At 48.8% G+C, this 23,164-nt stretch overlaps 1 protein-coding gene across 5 annotated transcripts in view; it reads left to right on the plus strand.

Annotated features, from left to right (window-relative positions):
- Nucleotides 1-23,164, plus strand: part of LOC119393186 (CUGBP Elav-like family member 3-B) — an 886,629-nt gene that overhangs the window by 555,786 nt on the left and 307,679 nt on the right. Inside the window, exon 1 of one of the 5 annotated variants that reach the window (XR_007416318.1) lies at nucleotides 21,645-21,822. The exons of the other annotated variants lie outside the window; for them this stretch is intronic. The gene's annotated coding sequence lies outside the window, so the exon portion shown is untranslated. Of the gene's footprint in view, nucleotides 1-21,644; nucleotides 21,823-23,164 lie in introns of those variants that run through there. 5 annotated transcript variants of the gene reach the window in all.

Consider the following 23,164-nt stretch of genomic DNA (forward strand, 5'->3'; position numbering starts at 1 on the left):
GTTTTCTGAAGCTCGTGGTAGTTGCCCCGAACAGCGGCGCTGCTGAGGCGGACTTGAAAGCCTCGTCGACCTAGCGAGCCATTGTACTGATCGAAGCCAATCCACGTCGGCCACTCAGCAGCTCCATCAACTTGAGCGAAAACTGTCTTGACGATCAGGCCTAGACTTAAATTGCCATCGTGATTTCTCTCTGCACTCTTCTTCCTCTCTGAGCGTTGTGCCAGCGGCGTGATTTACGCACACGGCCCCGGCCTCACGGAGCCTTCCACGAATACCTTGTTATCGAAAGGGCGCCCGCTTTTTTGTCTCGCCTTTTTGGGCACTCGCGCATCGGACGCAGGAACAGAGAGAGCGACGAGCGCTTTTATGGAGTGGAAGATTGATCCCTCTTACTGAACTGGACGCGAAAAGCAACAAGCACGCTTGTGTTGCTCCTTCGGCCCCGCTTTGGAAGGAGAGCGCACATGGGAAATTTTTTCACGTTGCCGTCGTGTCGAGGCCCCTTGTTCCTGCTGGCGGCGAGTAACTGGAGTGGATTGAATGTCGAGGCGGCCTATCCACGATCCGTAGCCCTGAAGCGAGCCGGGCCGTAGCCTATAACAACAACCACGTGGGCTCGCGAAAAAATCGGGGGAAAACGCATTCTTGTTTATCGGCGACACGAAAGGCCCCGCCGCAGTCGCTGCACGGTGCTGTGGCCATTCGGTTTGATTGAGTCGATGAGTGATGGCGTCGGCGTGGCGGTGATAAACGAGCCGAGGCCGCCATGGCGTCCTCCGATCCTTTCTCTGCTCTGGTTGGCGACGTGAGCCGACCACCGTGCTAGCGACGACGTGGCGTGGCGAACGTCACGGGCAGCGGTTCTCGACGACGACGTCCTGTCGTTGTCGAGCGAGGGCTGATGTGTGTTTCACCGCAGAGCGATATCGGAAATGAAAATCGATCGCATTCATCTTTGAGCGCGCGGCACGAGCGCGAGACGCGAGCAAGAAATAACGGGCCTGCACTTTCCAAATAGATTCAGCGGTCGAGATACCGTGGCAAATCGCCGTCAACGCATAGCCGAAGTGGGCCAGACATGCGGCATGATCATTCTTGCCTGACTAGCCGCGGAGAAATGGCGCAAAGCTACTGTTGACCGGCTTCTAAACTCGGAGAACGCTAGTGTGCCATTTCGGGGAAGAGCGAGGCGTACTCAATACGGACGTTGATAAAATTGCTTCAGTTGCGTTCTTCTTGTGCAGCTGCTTCTCTAGGCACATTTGGGAATGCACAGGTACAGCAGCTGCTTCTACGATAACTCTGGACTTTCGCCCGGCAACACGAAACGTCTAGCGTCACCGAGCATGACCTCCTGTTTCACTGACCAACAGCGCGACTCACTCTTTCATTAACCTAATATGGCGCTGCGGTCATTCGATTCTAGCACGTGAGATTCCCTGTGGCGGCATGCGCGGTACGTCGTTATATTGCTGTGTCTTCCTTAAAACATCAAGTGTGGCCACTTCTTGGAACGCGGGAAGTGACGAACGACTCTTGTCTATGTCCTGCTGCTTATAGTCACACTACAGCTCGCCTGAACGTTTCACTTATTTGGCAGCATGCTTGTGCTCATTTTTCATTTTGCTGATGGAGAAAATGTTACGCAGTGATGGGGGAGCCTCATAAAAGCCCCTGCCATAAAAGACACGGACTGTGTACAAATTAACGCGGGTTACTCGATTTCGTAGTAAAGTAAACAAACAAAAACAACCAAAACAACTAAAATAATAACGCCTTGTGTGTATTCGATTCATCCATAGTGCAGGGCGAACGGGTAGTAAAAAAGAAACTTTTTTTTCAGAAATATGCGTCATAGTTAACTGGCTGAACAACCAAAACACAACTTCCACGCAGCAGTGCTCACGGTTGTCACTTCGATCCAGCCCACAGTCCTCTGACAGTGCCCTACTCCACATATAAGTTTGTGGGTGGCGTAAAGATCTCCCCAACAGAGGGCGCTCGCTATTTGCTAATGTTAGAGTCACTGTATATGCTACCTTTAGGTAGCAGAGTAGCGCATAGGTCCGGCTAGCAACCACAGCTATGCGGTGAAGTCGCACTCCATTTTTGCAGGCGACATGCCTACCGCGTCGCCGATAAACATGTCTGGCGTGTCGAAGGCCGGCGATAAACATTGGCTGTCGATAACTAGTGTTAATTGAGTGAGCTGCAGCGGCGGCGTCGAGAAATACAAAAATTGGCCCGAGCGTCAGCTTCTCCGCAATGCATGGTTGCTAGCGGCGTTGGAAAACAGATGCGCAACTCTGCTACCTAAAGGTAGCATATACAGTAACTCTAGCTAATGTGTGTCCCTAAATGCAACAGTAAACTGTATCCGGCAGCAATAAGCTGGCGGAGGAGCAAAAAAAGAGCCATATTTCACAAGATATGAGCATTCCTTGTTTGCAGCAGAGCTAAGAAGTAAAAAAAAAAAAAGATGTGTATAATGGCACGAAATAAATAAATAAATAAATGGCCGACTTCGCGGTGCGCTGCTCCACAGGTATCCCATAAATTGTGTTGATGTTTGCGGAGGATACATCACACGAGATCTAAATTATGCTGCTTTAAGGAAGCGATTACCGCGCTGTTTAAACTTCGAAATGCAGTGCAGCAAATGCCAATATCGATGACTCCTCGCTAACTGTTTTCTTCGGACGAGGTGCTTTAAAAGTTGGTGGTCCGGGTCGCGTGACCTGCGCCCATCGGACAGGGACGGCGCGCGTAATGATATAGTCGCGCACATTGCAGCGAGCGCGCGCTCACGTCAACCGACCATCAGGGTGAACTTTAAATGCTCTATATGCGACGTCAAACTCGCGTTGCAGTTCACCCGCCCGACGCCCAGAGCTTGTTTGTGCCGAGCTTGATGGCAACGTGACACGCCGCCTCACATCACTTTTCATGCCTATGCAACCATTCACGATTCCTTGTATTTGGCGCTAAACCATGCGCTTCGCTCAAGCGCGCCACCATTTCACGACGTAAAGGCGAAAAACGGCCCCACCTTCATTAAGCAATGCGACTCCTCAGCCGACTGCACTCTGCAATGCGATCTCCCACGGAACACACGCACCTGATGTTTAAACCTTAGCGGGAACTTCCGATGCATGAACCGTGCTTTTTAGCAGACCGTATACTTAGTCCAGCCTTGCACCGCAGCAACGTATCTATACGGGAATATCGATTGATCTCAGTCAACCGCTTTTATAGTCTCCTATAGCTTCTCTTATTTATTTATTTGGAATACTGCAAGCCTATAGATTGGCTCAAGCAGGATGGACGTTACATGCAATGCAAAAGTGAATATACAAACAACTCAAAAATGAACACAGGAAACAACATAAGAAGAATGAAAATCATTTTACAGATAGGGCCATCAAACGGAACGAAAAAAAAACACGCATATGATAGGAACAAGGTCAGTAGGAACTAAGAACTATGTATATTTAAAACATGACTCTGCATTTCGTTAAAAAATTATCGGAAGTAAATATGCAATGTGGCAAAAAATTCCAATCTGCGACCGCACGAGGGAAGAAACTGTACTGAAACGCATTTATGCGAGCGAAGATTGGTGCACAACGAATGTTGATTACTGTGCCGTGTTTTTCTCGTACTGAGACGCTTAACAGACGCTGGGAGAGCTAGACTGATCTTACCTGTAAGACAATTGTGAAGGAATGAAAGACGGTTGACCTTTCTCCGGGCTCCCAACGTCGGTATTTTATTGCGCTTCATCAAATCTGTGGGAGAATCTAGACGTTTATACCTGCCAAATATAAATCGAACTGCTTTCCGCTGGACGTTTTCTAGCTGTGCAATATCTTTTTGATAATGTGGATCCCATACTATTGAGGCGTATTCCAGTTTAGACCTGATGCAGGCATTGTAAGCTAGAAGCTTTGTGCTACTTGGTGCTTTTTTTAGGTTTTCTTTTGAAGAACCACAGTTTTCGGAGACAAGCTGTACAAATATCGGGTATATCCTCAGACCAGGTGAACTTGCTTGTTAGGGTAACGCCTACATATTTAAACTTGTCAACTTCTGAGACCTGTTGGTTGTTAACTGGATACGCAAATACACTGACATTTGTTTTTTCTAGTAACACAAAGTAATACTGTTTTTTCCGCGTTTAAAACCATTCCCCATCGTTTCCACCAATCCTCTATTGCACATATACTGTTTTGTAACGAGATGTGGTCATTAGTAGATGATATTTCCTTAAACACAACGCAATCATCAGCAAACAACCGAAGATGACGCTCCAGATGAACTAACTTATGCGCGTAGAATATGTCGGGCGTTCGGGATGGCTATGCTGTCGTTCAGTAAAATTATTCCGTTTTATTTCTTCCTTTCAATTCTTGTCGGCGTTACTACGCCGTCGTTATTTCACTCTGGTATTTCCATTCATGACGCTTTCAAGACCTGGAACTTATGGCAGCCGCGCAGCACCAACACTTCAGGCGGGAAGTCGCTTTCTGCAGATATTTGCAGCAGCAACAGCTCTGCTTTTTAACTATACGCTTTCATCGCCTTTAGGCGCGAATGTCAAACTCTACGAGATCGTTTGACAAGGCGGCAACTTCTCTACCAACACTGACGTGTGCTTTTCCGCCCCCTTAGGAAGTTCATATAGACAGAAAAGGAATGAGCACGAAAGGGGGGGGGGGGGGAGAAATCTGCGTGGTTAAGAGGAAACGTAATTTAGAAAAAGAAGAAAAGGTGGGAGAGGGTTGCTCGGAGGCAGCGCACGGAGGCCGAAGAAATAAAGTGAAATCAAAAGCAGCAAGTTCGTCAAGTTTTGCGGGGGCTCGGCAATGCGCGCAGCAGCTTTTTTGCGCAGATATTGGGGAAGATCAATGACGGCGGAGTGCAGCCCCCGATCGATGGCTCCTTCTAAATCGGGCGCGAGGCGCGGCCGATCAATGGCCATATCTTTCTACTTAGCGCCACATGCAAATGCCTCCAAGAACAAACAACCAGCTCGTCGCCTGCGGGCGTGTTCCCGTCGCACCTGGAGCCGACGACGAGGCCTCGATCGCTGCTTTGCCCGTGCGAACGATTGCTCGGCTAATACCCGTGCTGTGACGAAGCTTTCGCATAACACCTCCGGGGATATAGGCGTTCCTCTTCAGCTAAAACACCCGGCAATTGGCACCTCTCTGAGGGCGGGAGGTTTTTAATGCACAGGCCTTCTTTCGTCTGAGTCGGCGTTCGATTCCTCGAAACTTTAGGAGGCAGTATTTATATGACGCCTTTGAAGGTTCCCGCTGTTCAAAAGAAGAAAATGTACGCTTTCGAACAATGCTTGTTTTTGTACACACAGGCCTTAAAACGCAAACAAGATCGACAAGACACAATCGTCGAGCGCCCTCTGGCCGCTGGTTTATAACGATAACTAATAAATTGATCCAGAAAGCTCTGTTTAATCACATAGGCATGGCTATTCTACTGCGAATGATTTCCTGGTTGAGTGTAGTCCCCAAGTCGCTAGACAGATGTCGCGCGAGGGGGCGTTCTAGCCGCAGAGGGAAGCCTATTAATATAAATAGCGCTGACTGACAAAAAAAAAAAAAACAAAGCTTAAAGCGCTGCTATTTTTTTTACGGAGAGTCGAAAATATCAGCTCAATAAGCAATAAAGACATGATAATAACATGATAAGCGGTTCGCCACAGGGTGAAGCGCCTGACATCGTCCACAGTGTATCACACAATCCAGATACCAACAAAACAGTAGAGTCGGGCTTTTAACTACTCGGGCCACCGTCGGTCAAGACAAGGAGCCGAGAATTCAATATTTTCCAGAATGACGGCTGTGGAATATAGGTGCAGTGTGTATATTCTGGTGTGACCTATACTTGAAAGTCAGCTTTCCTTGTTCTTCTAAGTACACAAAGAAGCGCCCTCCTTTGCTGGAGTAAGAACCTTAATAACTGGTCCCGGCAGTACTGAAGGCAGATCATTCGCGCAGTCTTCTATGTGCACTCGACAACTTTAGAATCAAAATTATTGGCTTACGCTTAATGTCTAACCCGACGGGCAGAGTATTACGTGTCAAGTATGATATATACACATCATCTCCCCCTACAGGCAACCATGGTGGGATGCGAAAGCATCGCGGGGGGTGCGCATCGAGCAGGGGCGTAGCCAGCAATTTTTTCCGGGGGGGGGGGGGGGGGTTCAACCATACTTTATGTATGTTCGTGCGTGCGTTTGTATGGGTGCGTGTATATCCACGCAGGCAAAATTGAAAATTTTCGGCGGGAGGGGGTGAACCCCTCCCCCCCCCCTCCCTGGCTACGCCCCTGGTAAACAATAGAGAGAGGTTGCACGCACTAGCATTCACTAGATTACCAACCTGAACTTCATTTTACAGGACCATCTGTTATAAGCAGTATGCTATCTAGTTTTTATAGCATAGCCCCATTTATTGGCTACTGTGCACGCAATACACCCTAGAGCGGTAGGAAGTGCATGTTTTTGAGCCTTTAACTGTTGCCTCTAAACCTTCCCCACGGAAAAAAAAAATGTCAATCGTACACACACAATGCCGTAACAATAAAAGCAAACAGGGGTCACATAATAAAACTCTGGGTATGGTCTCGCGAAGTAGAGGATCACAGTACACCCAGATAAACTACTTCTGCGATTTAAAAAAAAATGAAGCCCCAGAATTAAACGAGGAAGTAGAAAACTAATCTACATGCAGCAGTCAGTGATAAGGCCTTTGGCCTGTCAGCGAAGGAACGAAATTCAAGTTAGAAAGCCTGGTGCCACAAAGCAGATAAGACGAGATAAAAAAAAGAAAGAAATGTAAAAAATGAAACAAGGACATTAAAAAGACAGGGTGGTAAGCATGAGCACAGGACAAGACCGACTAAAGCAGGAGCCGGCTGTATTAATTAATTGCACTGTGGTGTGCGAGAGAGGCCACATTTATTGCAGACATCGGGCCGGTTTACCGATACACGAGTTGTAAAGGTGACAGCCCGCGATTCTTGTGACAATTCTCAGAGGTATCATAGGTGGGCGAAACGTGTCGCAAAAATTGCGGTGTCGTCGTGGTTGTCGGCGTTGTTTGTTGTGAGCGAAAAATTGCGATAGATGCGAATAAATAAATAACAAAATTCGCTGGTTCGAGTGGGAATCGAACCCAGGCCTTCTGTGTGAAAGTCGGGTGTTCTAGCGCAGAACCACGATAGTGGTAAATAAAGAGGTACCATCACTCGCTAACATAGGAAAAACAAGCTGTTTTTGGCGACTTTTGATTATGTTAGCTTTCTTTCTTAGCTTATTAAATAATGAAACTATTGCCTAATAGGGGCGTAGCTAGCACTGCAGGGGGAGTCCGGTTCTCCTTTTTGAAAGTTCGTGCGTGTGTACTTGTGCGCGTGTATATGTACATACCAAATGTAAAATTTTTTGGTGGGGAGGGTGGCTGAACCCCCAAACGTCCTCCTGGCTACGCCACTGTCGATTACTAATTAAGTAATTAAGTTTCCTGTCTCTTCAATTACGCACCGTTTTAGTGGACCCATTATGCTGTGTTTTAGGTGAGACAATGGTCCACATTTGCGGTCATGTTGCCTTTCTTTACTCTCTGCTTAACCGCACGGAAGATTCATTTCCTGGCACCACTTCTGTTTTATCAGAGGATCTCTGTCAGTGAGTGCTATCTGCTAGCAGAGTTGGACAAGAGGGCCTATTGCACTGTGCCTTTAACTAACGCATTCACTCCGCAAAACGTTAATATTGACGCCGCATTACTTTATTCTGTTCTTTTGTTGAAATATGCGAGACACTGCTGGAGTGCCCTGCGTGTCACAGCCACCTCGCTTACATTATGTTGCCTTCTCGTTTAATTGTGTTCACTGCCCACTATTATCTAATTCCTCAAATCGTTTCTTAAATACCTGCTGCCATGTTCTTGCCGAGTTCACGCACAAGCGCTTCTCTCTGTCAAAGCGCCCAGATGTTTTGTCCCTTTCACGTGTAACATACGCTTATCAGTTTTCGTATTCTCTCCTTGCAGGTGAGTACAACCACTTTTGGCGCCGTCCTCCCGCCCCCTGGACGGTGTAAGGCTGCTGTCGAGTAAGCCTTGTTTACGGAAACCCGCTAAGAAAAACGGCGGTAGTGAGCCAGCCGCATTTCCGGAGATTACTGCTGAACGCACCTTTATAATTCCTTCAGATGCCACTCTCATGCCAAGGAAGATGTTATTTGCAGAGTATCTAGTCAGTGGGAAACAACAATACGTGATAATGTGTGTTTCATATGCCAGCAGCGGAAGCCGAAACGATGTCCTGTGTTGCTGTGTTGGGGTTTTACGCCCCAAAACCACGATATGATTATGAACGACGCCGTAGGAGAAGGTTACGGAAATTTCAACCACCTGGGGTTCTCTAACGCCCACTCAAATCGAAGTACACGGGCCTCTAGCATTACGCCTCCATCGAAATGCGGCCGCTGCGGCCGGAATTCGATCCCGCGGCCTTCCGTTGAGCAGTCGAGCACCATAACCACTAGACCACCAAGGCGGGTGAAACGATGTCCTGGCTTCGGCTGAGCAGGCTGAGCGGTGCGTGGATTTGTCCTCGTCGCTTTTGCCGCCAAACACAGCGAGCGTTTCTAGAGACCCCATAACATTGCACACGTCGTTGAGAGGATCATGCGAAAGAGATACACAGAAAGGATATTGTTTATACAAGGGCAGAAGGTATCCTCAGACATGCCAGCATACTTTCCCGTTTCTTACTAAGTGTCCCCTTAATAAAATACTGGTTTGGAGCTCATGTTAGGCAGGTGTTGCCTAATTAGCGCCAGGGAGGTCTATCCGAGTGGCCCAGCAGAGTGACAAGATGTTGTGTTGTTCCGAGAGAGAAACAGAGAAGCAATGAAAGACAGGGAGGCTAACCAGACCCACGTCCGGTTTGCTACCCTGCACTGGGGGAGAGGGGGAGAGACAGAGGGGGAGAGACAGAGGAAGAGAGAAGAGGGATGAACAGAACCACGAGCACACTTGGGGGAGCACGTCCGATCTGCAGGCGAAAGTTTCATATTTGTAACTAGCCCATTATTGATGCTAATAATCACAAAATCAAGTCTGCAGACAAGCTAAGGTTCTCTATTCACTGTATGAATGCCACCTGTCTTCAAGGGGGACTGTCTCGCAACCAATACAATCAGAGCGCTGCGCCCATGAATTTGTAGAGACGCATTACGTTCGTCGCGTGCGCGCCGCTAGATGGCACAGCGTGCCCAAAAAGAAGCGCTGGTCACAAGAGAGAGAAGCCATATGTCTTAAAACAAAAACAATAAAGGGGGAAAAAGGATTTGCACAGAAATGTAGTCAACGCACGTCTTTACTCAAGTACTTGCTAGGTAACGCCACAGAGCCACGCAGCGCAATCACAGAAAAGAGATCCGCACCCCTCTACTGCAAGCTCATAAAAACCGGCGATTGATGCACAAATGTACGCACGTCAGCTGCGCCGTGTTTAAGAGGCACCTGGACATTTTATCCCAATTCTTTCACTCTCACTCGCACACAAGAAAAGGCTTTTCTTTCTTTATTTCGGCAGTGTGGGCGAGTAGGAGCAAGAAGGCCGCACCTCGACAAAGCTAGTCAGCCTCAGTATAGCAGCGGTCTGCCGGATCGTTATTTCGGAAACCTAAAGTGCGATTCTGCGAGAGTTGGAGGTGATACCAGCGCTGACGAAGGCGACGATTGGATTCCCTCTCCCAGTCCCATTCGTGGTGAACCTTTCGGGCAAAACGAAGCGAACGAGGGGGGATAGCGGGCGCGCGCACTTCATTTAATTGAAAACCTGTCAGGTTTGGGAGCGCACGATCTCACGCTAGAGCGGTTCCTTATCGCCATTACGGGGCCTGCACTCTTTTTCGATCACCGCTGTGCCCGAGTAAATAGCGAGCAGCCCGGCACTGCGCGCCATCGCCGAGCTCGTGGCAAGGCGCTTAGAAGTCGCCCTGATGAACGACGCTATTTTAGCGCGCGCTCCGATGGATTCCCGTCCCTTTAAGAACCCCGGAAACGCGCCGGGTTATGCGTCGCCTTCATCGCGCATGCCGCCAAGGGCCAATTCATCCGTCTATCTCTCGTCGCATGGCGACATAGGCGGTGCTTCGATCTGTCCTCAACACGTTACGCACGCCTTTCAAGTCGGTGGCGTCGGCGGTTTCGAAGGCGGCCGGCATCTCGGCGTGCATGTATATACACGTCTCCAGTACTCGCGCTTGTGTCTCTTCTGAAGGGATGCCGCTAATGCGTTCGTCAGTGACTGGCGCCGGTGCTAGCTTTCGGAAGTGCGAGGCACGCTCTTTCTAGCTGTCTCTCTACGTTACATCAACGGTGGTGGAGGCGTCTGCGCGGATGCCGCGATGTGTTTATCATCTAGACGTGGGAGCGAACGGCATCCAACGAAGAGAGCGATATCCGTCTTTCTTCGTGCCCGCGCTCTCGGCGACACAATTGATGGAGAGGCTCTCAGCAAAGAGGGCCGCCCTCACGCGCTAAGCGCAGTGTCGTCATTGTGGCTGATCGAATGTGTATGCAGGATCCTTTATGGAGACAAGGACGATGTTCGGTTGACGAGCCACCCGCCAAGAATGATGCAGTATACAAGTTTAACTCGCGCTTTATGACGGAGAGAAACTCGTTTTCTTTGTGGATCTGAAAGGCTTGCTGCGTCCCGTCAGTAGGTAAAGTATGGCAGACGAAGGCATCATATAACAAGAACAATTTATCTGACAAGGAGCGAACGACTCACGCCAGATAGTGGCGACAGCAAAATCGGTGAATCCCAAGAGGACTTGGGAGCAGCGCAGTTGAGCGCCGTAGGAGGGAACCGCAACAACTGGCCAGCAGAATGAAGGAACGTCCTCACCCTAGTCCAGCTTCGTGCTAACAGCGTGGTTTTGTTCGCAACCTTCGCATGAGATATGTAAGGCTTTAATAACCGTCAGCATGTCACCGACAGCTTCACAGTGACGCCATAATAGCTTCGTTGTGTGAAGCCGTCCGTACCATAATGTAACCGTGTATCAATTCCAATATCGGATATTCATAATACTTGGTGCTCCGGCAGCATTGGGCGCTTCCGCCCTTTTTTGTTGGGCGCCCTCGCGGAATCGTCTGCTAGCGTCTCCCTAAGGAGAGGCCGGAGAGGCTGAGCCGCAGTCGTTGGCGAAGTTTTAGGACCAAGAAAATGGGGCTGTTTCTTTCGTCATCCAGCGCCGAACGGTCAGCGGACCTCACTGTGCTGCCACAAATCGACGAGAACTCAATATCGGAGCTCTGCGCGCTTGAATATATATCCGGATGGCAGCTGCAAGAGGCGCACCGCTTCGCAAAGCCGAACTGCTGTTCTCTAGTGGCGTGCGCTTTCGATCTGAGGTAAGCGTTCAAGAAAAGTGTTCGTTGCAGAGGAGGTGCGACTGTCAAACCTCTAAGATAACCTTGCACTGCAATATATCTCCATTGTATTTCCCACTGTGATTTTATACACGCGTCATAAACACTCGTCAGATATAGACACCACGTTGTTTCTGCGCGACCTGTGCAACGCTGTGCTCCTTTTTCGGCTCATTTCTTGAGGCACAAGCATGCATACACCCTCCGCAGTAGCGTGTGTTGTAGTTTTTTCGAAATAAACCAGCCATGGACATGGGCGTGAGCGGTGCGCCGCAAACCAAACAAAATTATTGATCGCGCGTTTCAACTGTATACAAGGAGAGAGTCCCGAGCAATGCCCTTTTATTGCACAGTGGTTGTTTATAATGTTTTATGGTCGTAATCTATCGCGCCGATTTAGTATTATCGTTATGTTCTTTTTTTCGACGCTATACGAGTGTGCTCATTGACATATCTTTTTAAAATATTGCGCTCTTCGCTTTCGTGTGCCACGGAGGCGTGCATAACCGCACATCCGTGGTCATGCACGGAGGCGCGCGAGTACCGAGCGATAAGCGGGAAGATAAGCGCGATGATCTACCGAACAAACAACTCCATCTATTGTACGGCTCCGTAACTCTTTGCTCTGTGTTCGCAGTACACGCCGACCGAAGAAAGCAAAATAAAAATAAAAGGGCAGGGATAAGGGAGTGCAGGTGTAAAGCGAAGGGCAGACGCGGCATGCGGACTACGTACTTCGGTGCACGCTGCCTTGCGAAGCTTGCAAAGAAATGCCTGTTGCAAATCTGTGCGCCGATGGAGTCTCGTATGGCGGCATTGATTTACCGCGGGCGCGCGCAGTAGTGTCTGTGGCACTACCTACACATGTTTATATACGTAAGTCATTGCTTTGGTCGATCTGCAACACCCACAAGCTAATGTTGATCAATCGTGCTCTCTCGCGCGTATCCAACGTCGGCCGTCTCTTTTAAAATGCATATATCGTAATATACTGTTCTGCAAGCCTAGCTTATGTTGCAGCCCAGCAACTAAATTGCACGGAGAAATAAGAACTGAGGTTGAAAAGCGATTTTGCGCGCGCCAGTCATTTCCGAACCAAAGAACAGTACGGATCTTGTAGATGAAACAAATTCGCGTCGGTACATTACTTTTCTTAGTTCAGGTAATTGATATATTCAATTAAAAATCGTGTTACTTTGTTCCCGGCATTGTCAGGGATCCCTTGTTGCCTGAACGAAGCATTGGGAAGTCCTCGCAGAATGAAGATAAAAATCCAGCAGCTAGCACCTGAAAGGCTGCGATATGCGACTAGTTTCGTTTTCGTGCCCAACAAAACATGGCGGAATGAGCTTATGGGATCATCGACAGATGACGCTGTACATTTTGACTATCCCCTATTCTCGAATGGTAGCCAACCAATTGCCAAGCTGACACCACTTCCGGAATAGGCGCTCCAAAAACTTTGTGGCAAAATGTGCTGGTGTTTCACTAACCTTTAAGGGTCAATTCATGACAAGACGTTTCGTGAAAACAGCAAGTGGAACGACACTGCTTCTTAACAGCGAAGCTTCTTAGCCGACTTTTCGCCAGCGCTGTCGTAACGCTTAGCGCTGGTCACGTGTCCTTGCGGTGTGTCGAGAGTGAGGCTCGGTAGGAAGGGAAAAGGGTTGCGCCTCGCCGAGAGTGGCGAGAGGGAGGCCCGCTCGGAGGGGGTAAAGGGGGGGGGGGGTAAGGGTGAGGAGCGTCGTTGTACGCTCGCTCGGATGGGGAGAGGGTGTACGGGCAGCGACGCCTCGCCGTACTTCCTTGGTGAGGCGGCCATGTCACGCACGGTAGCAGTTGCAACGTTGCTTGCGTTGCAGCGCAGCCCGGATAGCCCGGACGCGTTTTGGGCTAGTGGAATGGACCACGCCTGCACTGGAACACTACCGCAGCGTTCCAGTGGGGCCGTGAATGAACATATCGTCGCCCCAAGCTTAACATAGAGCGCCAGGTGAACAGCAATGATACAACACAGAAATACTTAGAAAAGACTTGCAAAACATAGAAATACTTGGAAAGACTTACAAAAAAAAATAACACAGAACGCCAATAGCCTAACGTAGGGGGGCATCAGCTTAGCTCTTTTGACGGCTTTCACAGTGTGTGTGGAGCTGGCCGCATTTTTACAATGAAGTTGACAGTGGTGATCGGAGAACGAATGACTCTTCTGAAGTGAGTGGCTTCAGTTACTGCATTGCAATATGTGCACTAAAGTAATGTAATTAGTTATAAAATTGATATATATATATATATATATATATATATATATATATATATATATATATATATATATAGTAAATATTACAACTGTTGTGAAATGTTTCTTTACGATGCCCATCGCCCTACTGTGGCTAGACTTTCATGTTTCTATAAGCCATCTCTTCCCTTTAAAATTTCTTTTCACTAAGTCGACCGGCGTCAAAAATTAAACCAAAAAAGACCAAACATTATCTCTCCGCCTGTCTCCTTTTCATCTGTGTAGATCGCCGCTCCAAGCACGAGGAGGGCTCATTATATTCGTGCCATCTTCATTTCCGCTACTCGTGATTCACTCGTTGATGTCCTTCCATCGTTCCGAGGCGAAAATCCTTTTGGTGTAGGAGGATATTTCGCTCATTCCTCTTGCGAGCAATGTTTATATACAGCAGAGTTCGCACTCTCTAAGAGTCGTATTCTTTTCTCTATTCGAGGAAATGACGACGGAACCGGTACACATTGCGCCTCAGTACAATCACTATGACTTCTTTCAGGGCCTTTAAACAGAATTCGGCTGGATTGAAAAGCATTCCTTCTGAATTCTCATTGGGAGCAACGCTTAGAGCTTAACCCGCATAGAGTGTTTCTGGGGATTTTTTTTCCCATACTGATGTTTCTGGCTTTCGGTTTTTAAACCTCTTATGGTGCCGGTACATTCTCAGTGCTTAGCCTAGACGAAGACAGCGACCGTTTACATAAAGGCCAATACATTGCGTCTCGTCAACGGGCAACTTTGTTGCGCAGAACTAACATTCGTTTCAGCGGGCCCTCTTTTAGAGACCCTTCATTTTTCGCGGTGCGCCGTTCGCGGTCAACGACATAACTATTGGACTATTTTTTAAACGGCGAAGCCATTCAGCAAATGGTTCCTTGTTCCGCCCGTACCAAAAAGCTATCATCATCATAAAGGGGTATGCGCCACAGAAATTGGGGAAATCCCGCTACTCACCACTGGTCCAAATAAAAATGAAGAAGAAAGCTGTCGTCATCAAACGGGTATGTGCCAGCGGCCTATCAGAAAACTATCATCATAATAAACGGGTATGCGCCGCAGAAATTGGGGAAATCCCGCTACTCACAACTGGTCCACTAAAAATGAAGAGGAAAGCTATCGTCATCAAACGGGTATGTGCCACTGTGCGGCCTATCAGAAAACTATCATAATAATAAACGGGTATGCGCCGCAGAAATTGGGAAAATCCCGCTACTCACAACTCGTCCACTAAAAATGAAGAAGAAAGCTATCGTCATCAAACGGGTATGTGCCACTGTGCGGCCTATCAGAAAACTATCATCATAATAAACGGGTATGCGCCGCAGAAATTGGGGAAATCCCGCTACTCACAACTGGTCCACTAAAAATAAAGAAGAAAGCTATCGTCATCAAATGGATATGTGCCACTGTGCGGCCTATCAGAAAACTATCATCATAATAAACGGGTATGCGCCGCAGAAATTGGGAAAATCCCGCTACTCACAACTGGTCCACTAAAAATGAAGAAAGCTATCGTCATCAAACGGGTATGTGCCACTGTGCGGCCTATCAGAAAACTATCATCATAATAAACGGGTATGCGCCGCAGAAATTGGGAAAATCCCGCTACTCACAACTGGTCCACTAAAAATGAAGAAGAAAGCTATCGTCATCAAACGGGTATGTGCCACTGTGCGGCCTATCAGAAAACTATCATCATAATAAACGGGTATGCGCCGCAGAAATTGGGAAAATCCCGCTACTCACAACTGGTCCACTAAAAATGAAGAAGAAAGCTATCGTCATCAAACGGGTATGTGCCACTATGCGGCCTATCAGAAAACTATCATCATAATAAACGGGTATGCGCCGCAGAAATTGGGGAAATCCCGCTACTCACAACTGGTCCACTAAAAATGAAGAAGAAAGCTATCGTCGTCAAACGGGCATGTGGCACTCTGCGGCCTATCAGAAAACTATCGTCATCATAAACGGGTATGCGCCACAGAAATTGGGGAAATCCCGCTACTCACCACTGGCCGACTAAAAATGAAGAAGAAAGCTATCGTCATCAAACGGGTATGTGCCACTGTGCGGCCTATCAGAAAACTATCATCATCATAAACGGGTATGCGCCGCAGAAATTGGGGAAATCCCGCTACTCACAACTGGTCCACTAAAAACGAAGAAAGCTATCGTCATCAAACGGGTATGTGCCACTGTGCGGCCTATCAGAAAACTATCATCATCATAAACGGGTATGCGCCACAGAAATTGGGAAAATCCCGCTACTCACCACTGGTCCACTAAAAATGAAGAAGAAAGCTATCGTCGTCAAACGGGTATGTGCCACTGTGCGGCCTATCAGAAAACTATCATCATCATCATAAAGGGGTATGCGCCACAGAAATTGGGGAAGTCCCGCTACTCACCACTGGTCCACTAAAAATGAAGAAGAAAGCTATCGTCGTCAAACGGGCATGTGGCACTCTGCGGCCTATCAGAAAACTATCGTCATCATAAAGGGGTATGCGCCACAGAAATTGGGGAAATCCCGCTACTCACCACTGGCCCACTAAAAATGAAGGCTGCAGTTAGCCCAACAACAAATGGCTGCGAAGCGATGGCGGTGGGCCGAAAACCCCGAGTGCGTACAGCGAGAGAATACGAGGTATCGGGAAAGGTAACGGGAAACTGAGAGAAGACCCCGAAGTGATGGAAGGCCTACGCCAACGAAGACGTTCCCGTAGATCTATGAGGCGTGCGAACGCTTGGTTTCAGTGCGAGGTTCTTTCTCTGGAGTTTGGACATTCGTGCCGTGTCTGTAACTGTGTGTGGCTTAACTCAACGTCTCTGCGCTGAGAATCAACGTAGAAACAACCTAGCATCGTCTAGCTAAAGCCTAGCTACGACCTAGAAACAACCTGCATCACCTAGCTAAGTCCTAGAAACAACTGAGAAGCCCGTGGCGTAGCCACGGGGGGCACACCGGGCCCGTGCCCCCCTGTCCCCGAAATTTTTCCCCTGTGGGATACTGATCACAAAATGACACTCGGCCCCACTTATCTGCCCGGACCCAATGTCGGATCAAGAAGGTGCCCCTCCCCCCACCTCGAAAAACATTTTCGCCTGCGCCACTGCTAGAAGCAACCAGATTAGTCTTCAGAATCGTCCGGTTACGCTCTTTCAAGCCTTGCGCGGCTTAGTGTAAGCTTCGCCTGATTTTTTATATTACGTAGAGGTTCGGTTGCGCGTTAACCAATTCTGATGTGTTTTACAGCGAAAGCTTTCATGAGATCACAACAACAGCCGATTTTGGTGGCGTAGTTGTCCGCCGCCGCCGCCGGTGTCCGTAACTACTATTGCGCAGTTTGAGAAAAAACGAAATTAGGAAAAGGTACCCAGGATCGGATGGGATTTGAACCCGGGCAATCTGCGTGGCAGTGGAGTATTCTACCACAGAATCGTGCCTGTGCTTCAGAATGCTTCGCAAAAAGACCTTATACAGGTGTCATTTCGGACAAGGAATCACGTTAGCAATGTAATATAGCGTGGTAGAAGAGTGAAATAACAACCAGGCCTCACACAACATTGCGTAACGAGTGGCTCGTTTAATGCTTCCAAACCATTACAAAGGGCTCAGCCATAATTCTTCATCGTTATCAGCCACAGCATCAACAAAGTGCACCTAATGCCTTCCAGTTGTGTAGCTGTACCCCACTTATCCGCAGAATGACGAATAACGGCATAGTGGGCCCTTACAAAATTTATGCTTTATGGTGCAGTGGGTATATATATTGCAAGTGCACTTGTATTAGTAGCCCCAAGAGAGTTTACAACAGACTGTAGAAATGCCGCTTTTGCAGCTTTCGCTCTGACTACTACGTGTTCTGCACAGGCCTGACGTGTTTTTCTTAACGCCATAGCGCTAAAAAGCTAGTTTCGAAGAAGTGCCGGTGTCATCGCTTTGAGCGGAAAATTCGCGCTGTCCGTGAGCGAAAATTCGTGATGCGGTAGGTGCAAATAAAGAAATAATAAAGATGTGCGGTCGGGATGAGAATCGGACCCAGGCCTTCTGCGCGGCAAGCAGGTGTTCTACCACAGAGCCACGCCAGTGCTTGAAACTGCTTCGTAAATAAACGCTATAAGAATGTAATGTAGTGCGCTGAGTCTCCTTAACGCATGTAATGTGCGTAGCAGCATCCTAGAATCGCACCAGGCGTCAAAACATATGAACTGCGCAACTGGTGGGTGGTCTAATGCTGCCTACCTGTTACAAAGTGTGCAGCTGCACTGGAGCGCGTGCACCTTACGGACGCGTAGTGGGTACTTCGCCAATTTTGAAAAGGAACATTTATGGCGTAGTGGGCACTTCGCAATTGTACAGACGGTAGGCATTCTTGGATAGTTTGAAACGGCCAATGCGGCCGCTCACTGCGTCGCGCGGTCAGCAACCGCGAACTTAGATCGCTACCTCGACCGACATCAGTAGACAGCTCCTGTGCTCTCACCGCTTAGTTCGAGTTGAGGCGACAGACTGCACGAAAGCCGCTTCGCTCACTGGAGCGGCCGTATTCCCTTACGCCAGCGTTTTGTAGAGTTACGCGATATCGGATCCTAATGAAGTTAACTGGACCCTAAGTTCGTATAACATTGCAATTTGACGCTATCGCAGTCATTGTTTCGCCCTGGCGGTGCAACTGGCTTTTTTTATTTTTGAGTATCAATTTTGGATGGCGCTTTTGTGGTTCGTAAGGACATTGACGCGCCCTAAGAGACCTTACAATGTCAAAAAGTTTGGACAATAACCACAATAGGGGATAAAAAGAAGCAACCCCAGAACGTGAAAATTCAGATATTACAAAGAACAATACGATTTAATATTGTTCTCCATCACAAATAGCGAAACAACGCAAAAAGAAATTATTTGGAATACCGATCAAACAACCAGAGAAAACTGTGTTTGATAGCTTGGCAACAAATCTCTTAGAATCCGAGATAGTCACGTTGCGGGCAGCTGGTGCACGTGCTCCACATAAACATCTTCAAAAAGCGACACTCTGTGTGAGTAGGGCGCCGGCTGGCATGGAGAAGGAAAGCATCTGGGATGAGGTGGCGCCTCGAAAGCTGGCCGCTGGGAGTCGGGTGAGTTGTCTCTATGGCGAGGATGACAGCCCCGTTGAGCCCAGAAACTTGAAGAGGCTCTGAGTAGGACCCTGATGGCGATCCGAGAAGAGCAGGACCTCGTGGCTGCCGGAGTGTAGACACAGGGTGCGGCAAGCCAGCTGAAGGTGATGTCTTGTCCACTGGCTGTGGGCGGGGAAGGCTAGAAGCAGGTGCGTGAGAATCTCCGCTTCACTTTGGGCCCGGTCATGGCGGCCGTATTACGATGGGGTGAAATGCGAAGAGCACCCGTGTGCTTATATATAGGTGCACGTTAAAGAACGCAAGGTCGTCAAAATTAATCCGGAGCCCCTGACTACAGCGTGCCTCAAATTTATATCGCGATTCTCACACGTAAAACTGAAGCACTTATTCAGGCGAAAGCCTTAGGCGCCTCATCAAACAAGAAAATTGACCGTCGGCGTCGACGTCCCGCGCCAGCGGCGTCAGCGCGAGTCACGCAAAAAACCGTCACGTGATGATGATGACATCGTCGCTTGCTCAAACATGGGCCGATCACGGAGGCAGCCCAAACAAGACGAGGTGCAGAAAGCTTGCAATGCCTCCGATCTTGGAGGCAGTGCAAAACCCCGTTAGGTGCAAAAGCTTTCGGAGGGCGGCGTGGGCGCATCAATACATTGACTGAGAAGCAAAAAAATTATCGCAGCTTCGCACTAGTGGTGCCAAGCCTGAAGGAAGAGCGAAGCTGGGCGGCCTTCCTCGTTTGTGTTTATTTTTTCTCTCTTACTTTCTTGTACCCCTTTCTCGTATCAATGAAGGAAAGAAGATGTCTTTTAAGGAGTCGTTTTTCTTTGTTAGAGAACTAACAGAGAAATAATGAGAACTAACAGACCATCATTCCATGGAAAATATAGGGGATGTAATTTGTAGTATTTAGGATACAAATGTGAAGAAATTAAAGTGGACGAAAAGATAACTTGCCGCCGGCAGAGACCGAACCTGCGACCTTCGAATAACGCGTCCGATGCTCTACCACTGAGCTACGGCGGCGGTCATCCTCCCGTCCACTTTATGGGGTGTGTATGTGCATTTATACTTAGGAGTGTTAGTCAGCGCTGATCGCAGTCATGGCGGCGAGTGTGGAACACTCTTTTTCTGGCTGTTGGCGTCACGTAGCACGTGATCTTTTTACGAGCTGGCAGCTGACCAATAATCCCTCGCATACTACCTGAAGGCATCAAGACTGCCAGAACGAGACCCTCGCTATGAATGAAGGAAAGAAGATGTCTTTCTGTTTCTTTCTATTTCTTTCTCTTTCTTCCCTTTCTCTCTCTGTTTTTTCTATCTCTTTTTCGTGTCTCTTTCTTTATTTATATTTATACATGTACCTACATCGCCCTGTAGGGGCATTGTTGTAGGGGTGCTCTTTCTTTCTCTTTCTGTCGCTTTCTCTCTCTCTCTCTCTCTCTTGTTCTCTCTCTCTCTCTTTCTTGCACGTGTTTCACGTGCCCCACTTCGCCGCGCAGAGTTTTCGTTTAACGCTCACACCTGCTGTACTCGGTAGTGGGGCTTGCCCAATTCCTGCGGCGCATACCCACCTGACGAGCTTTGCATCACGGAGCACAAGTTTCACGGCAAAGCTTCACTGTAAACAGCTTCGCTCTAAAGAGAATAAAGAAAGCCCGTTCATGATGATGATAGTTTTTTACGACGGCGCACAAGTTACCGGCCCCTTAAATAGCTCCGCTGTTGAAAGAACATGGCTTTCGCCTTCGAGTCGTCTGAGGCGATTGCATAAAGAACCCTGTGAATTTTTTTATTATTTTCATAATTGCATGCATTTCAAACGTGAAAAAAAAATTCTATTGCTTTACTAGTCACGTCCATTTTCTTTATGTGCTTATTTTTTTTCTTTTGCTTGTGTTTCGTGCCTTAATATATTTTTTTGGTATTTGCGATCGTGTGACAATTTGGTTGCACGCCAGAACACTCTCGTAGCAACCGCCTGATATCGTTCGAATTCCGCAGTTTATTAGTAGTTGCCATGTTAGGTGAACATCTTGATCACTTGCAGAAGCTCTAAGCTGGGTAAATTGGCTCATAACACGCCATTACGCTCCTAAGTCATGGCGACTATATAAGCAACCCCGTTTAGAAGACGCAGTGCTTTCGGGCACAGTCACAGCGCGGACGAGAAATGGGCTCGAGCCTTGAAAAAGGACACGGGGACAAACACACCGGCAGTGAGAAGCAGCGTTCTGGCGTTCTTAACTGACGTTGGGGTCTCCCAATAACCAGTTGCGTCGTCTCCCTGGGCGCGAAACGGCGCCCATCGTTCACCCTCACACGTGACCCTTTTATTCCAAGAGATAGCGCCATAAAAAGTTCACCCTCTCCGCCCCTGGAGGCTTTCCCCGCGCGGTCTTACAACACCGTTACCCATCGATGTAAAAACAGGCCGAACTTGGCGCCACTGAGGTATACAATAGCGCGCGTGCCGACGCTCTACAAATGGCAGAACAACCTCAGAGGAACCGCAGAGCACTTGCAAGGAACAGTCATCAGAATGAAAAACAAGCAATGAAGTCAGCGCGCGCGCGCGTACACGGGTCCGCGTGGTGGAGACGAGCGAGTCCCTGAGGAAGCGGCGGCGGCCAAAAGATGACAGCGCCGCACGCGTAGTGAGCTAGGGACGCTGACTCCCTAGTAGAGACCGAGTCTCGGAGCCCGTTGCCCGGGCAACGCGCGTCACGTGACTCCGGGAGGGGCTCCGGCCGGCAGCGCCGCCACCGCTACCTCTGGCAAGGCGTCTGACGGTGGTGCCTGTCAGCTGACGGCGGCCAGCGGCACGGAGCGAAGAAGTCGTGCGCTTCCTGTGCGGTGTCTGTTGCTTCAGCTTCCGGCGGGACCGTTATGGCGATCGTGATGCAGGCCAAGCCGACCGTGAGTGTCGCTGCCGCCGGCGGCATCCTCTTCTTCTTCCTCACTCGGGACGCACAACAGGCGCGACAGCTCGCGACACCCTCCTTTCTTTCCCGCCGGATGATGCGTGTTGCGCGCCGGCAGCAGCAGCAGCCTGTTAGCGGCAGCGTGCTGGCTCGACCGGCGTCACGCGTTGCGCTGATCGCCTGACGCGCGGAACCCTCCCTCGGCGACAGCGATGGCGGTCCGCTGGCTGACGCGTCCACCAGCTTTGCGTTTGCTTGGCCGTCCTCACGCACGAGGCACAAATGTGCACGCGCTTGACATGCAAGTTGCGGCGGTAATCGCTGCTTCATCAAACAAATGCTTCTTTTGTGGCGCCGGTGTACCTCAGTCATGTTCCTCAGCGCTGATTTTGTTGATGCCGTCACTGATATCGCCAGGATATCGCCTTATATCTCGTTGGCCAGGTTACGATGTAGTGAAGTAACTCATTTTAACCACCTGATGTGATCGTTCGCACCTCCTCTAGAGAGAACGGACACGCACTCTCGCTTATTATCCTTCTTAGTGCGCTGCTTTTTTCAAACGTATGCCAAGCTCCGTGCGATTCTTTTTTACGTTCACCCGTTTCCCGTTTCGTGCTGTTTGAACGTCATGTGTCGCGTCGTCGTTCAACACTGCGCAGCGTCGCATACATGCTTCATGTGATGCTGTTACTGTCCTGCCGTTATTTTTTTTTTCTCTCTGTCGACAAGTCCTCGCTGAACAGAACAGCGTATCTCCGATTCTTCCATGCCTTCGCTTCTGCTCCTGTGGTCGGCGCCGTAACGAGGCCTTACCTGGTCTATGACCACGTTCGTATTGTGCGCGACATAGCACGGAATAGTCCGATACTGTGTCGCGAATGGTTCGCATGAAACGCTGCTTATTTGCTCGTAACTTTATCTGCACTGTCGACTGAGAACGAGTAACGTTTAACCAAGGAAACTGCCGTCATTACACTGTGTGCGCTTGATATTCGCACGGTGCAAAATTTCGATCGCGCACAACTTTGCACTTGATAACAATAATAATTTCTGAGATTTCAATACCACGACATCAAAACCATGCTATCGTTGCCAGGCATGCGCTGGCGTACTTTGACGTGTACGTAAATATAAGTTCAGCCGGTGTTCTTGTATCTTGTTCCCATCGAAACGCTGCTGCGGTGACTGGGAATCGAACCTGTGCCCTCGAGCTTAGCAGCGCGACCCCTTACCTGCTAAACTGCCACGGCGGGTGAACTTGAGAACAAATAACGAAAAAAGCTCTCCATTAGAGCATTTACTTACCTGTATTTAAACGGTAAAAGCGCTATAGT

The sequence above is a fragment of the Rhipicephalus sanguineus genome, chromosome 5, assembly GCF_013339695.2.
Source record: "Rhipicephalus sanguineus isolate Rsan-2018 chromosome 5, BIME_Rsan_1.4, whole genome shotgun sequence".
Classification (NCBI taxonomy): domain Eukaryota; kingdom Metazoa; phylum Arthropoda; class Arachnida; order Ixodida; family Ixodidae; genus Rhipicephalus; species Rhipicephalus sanguineus.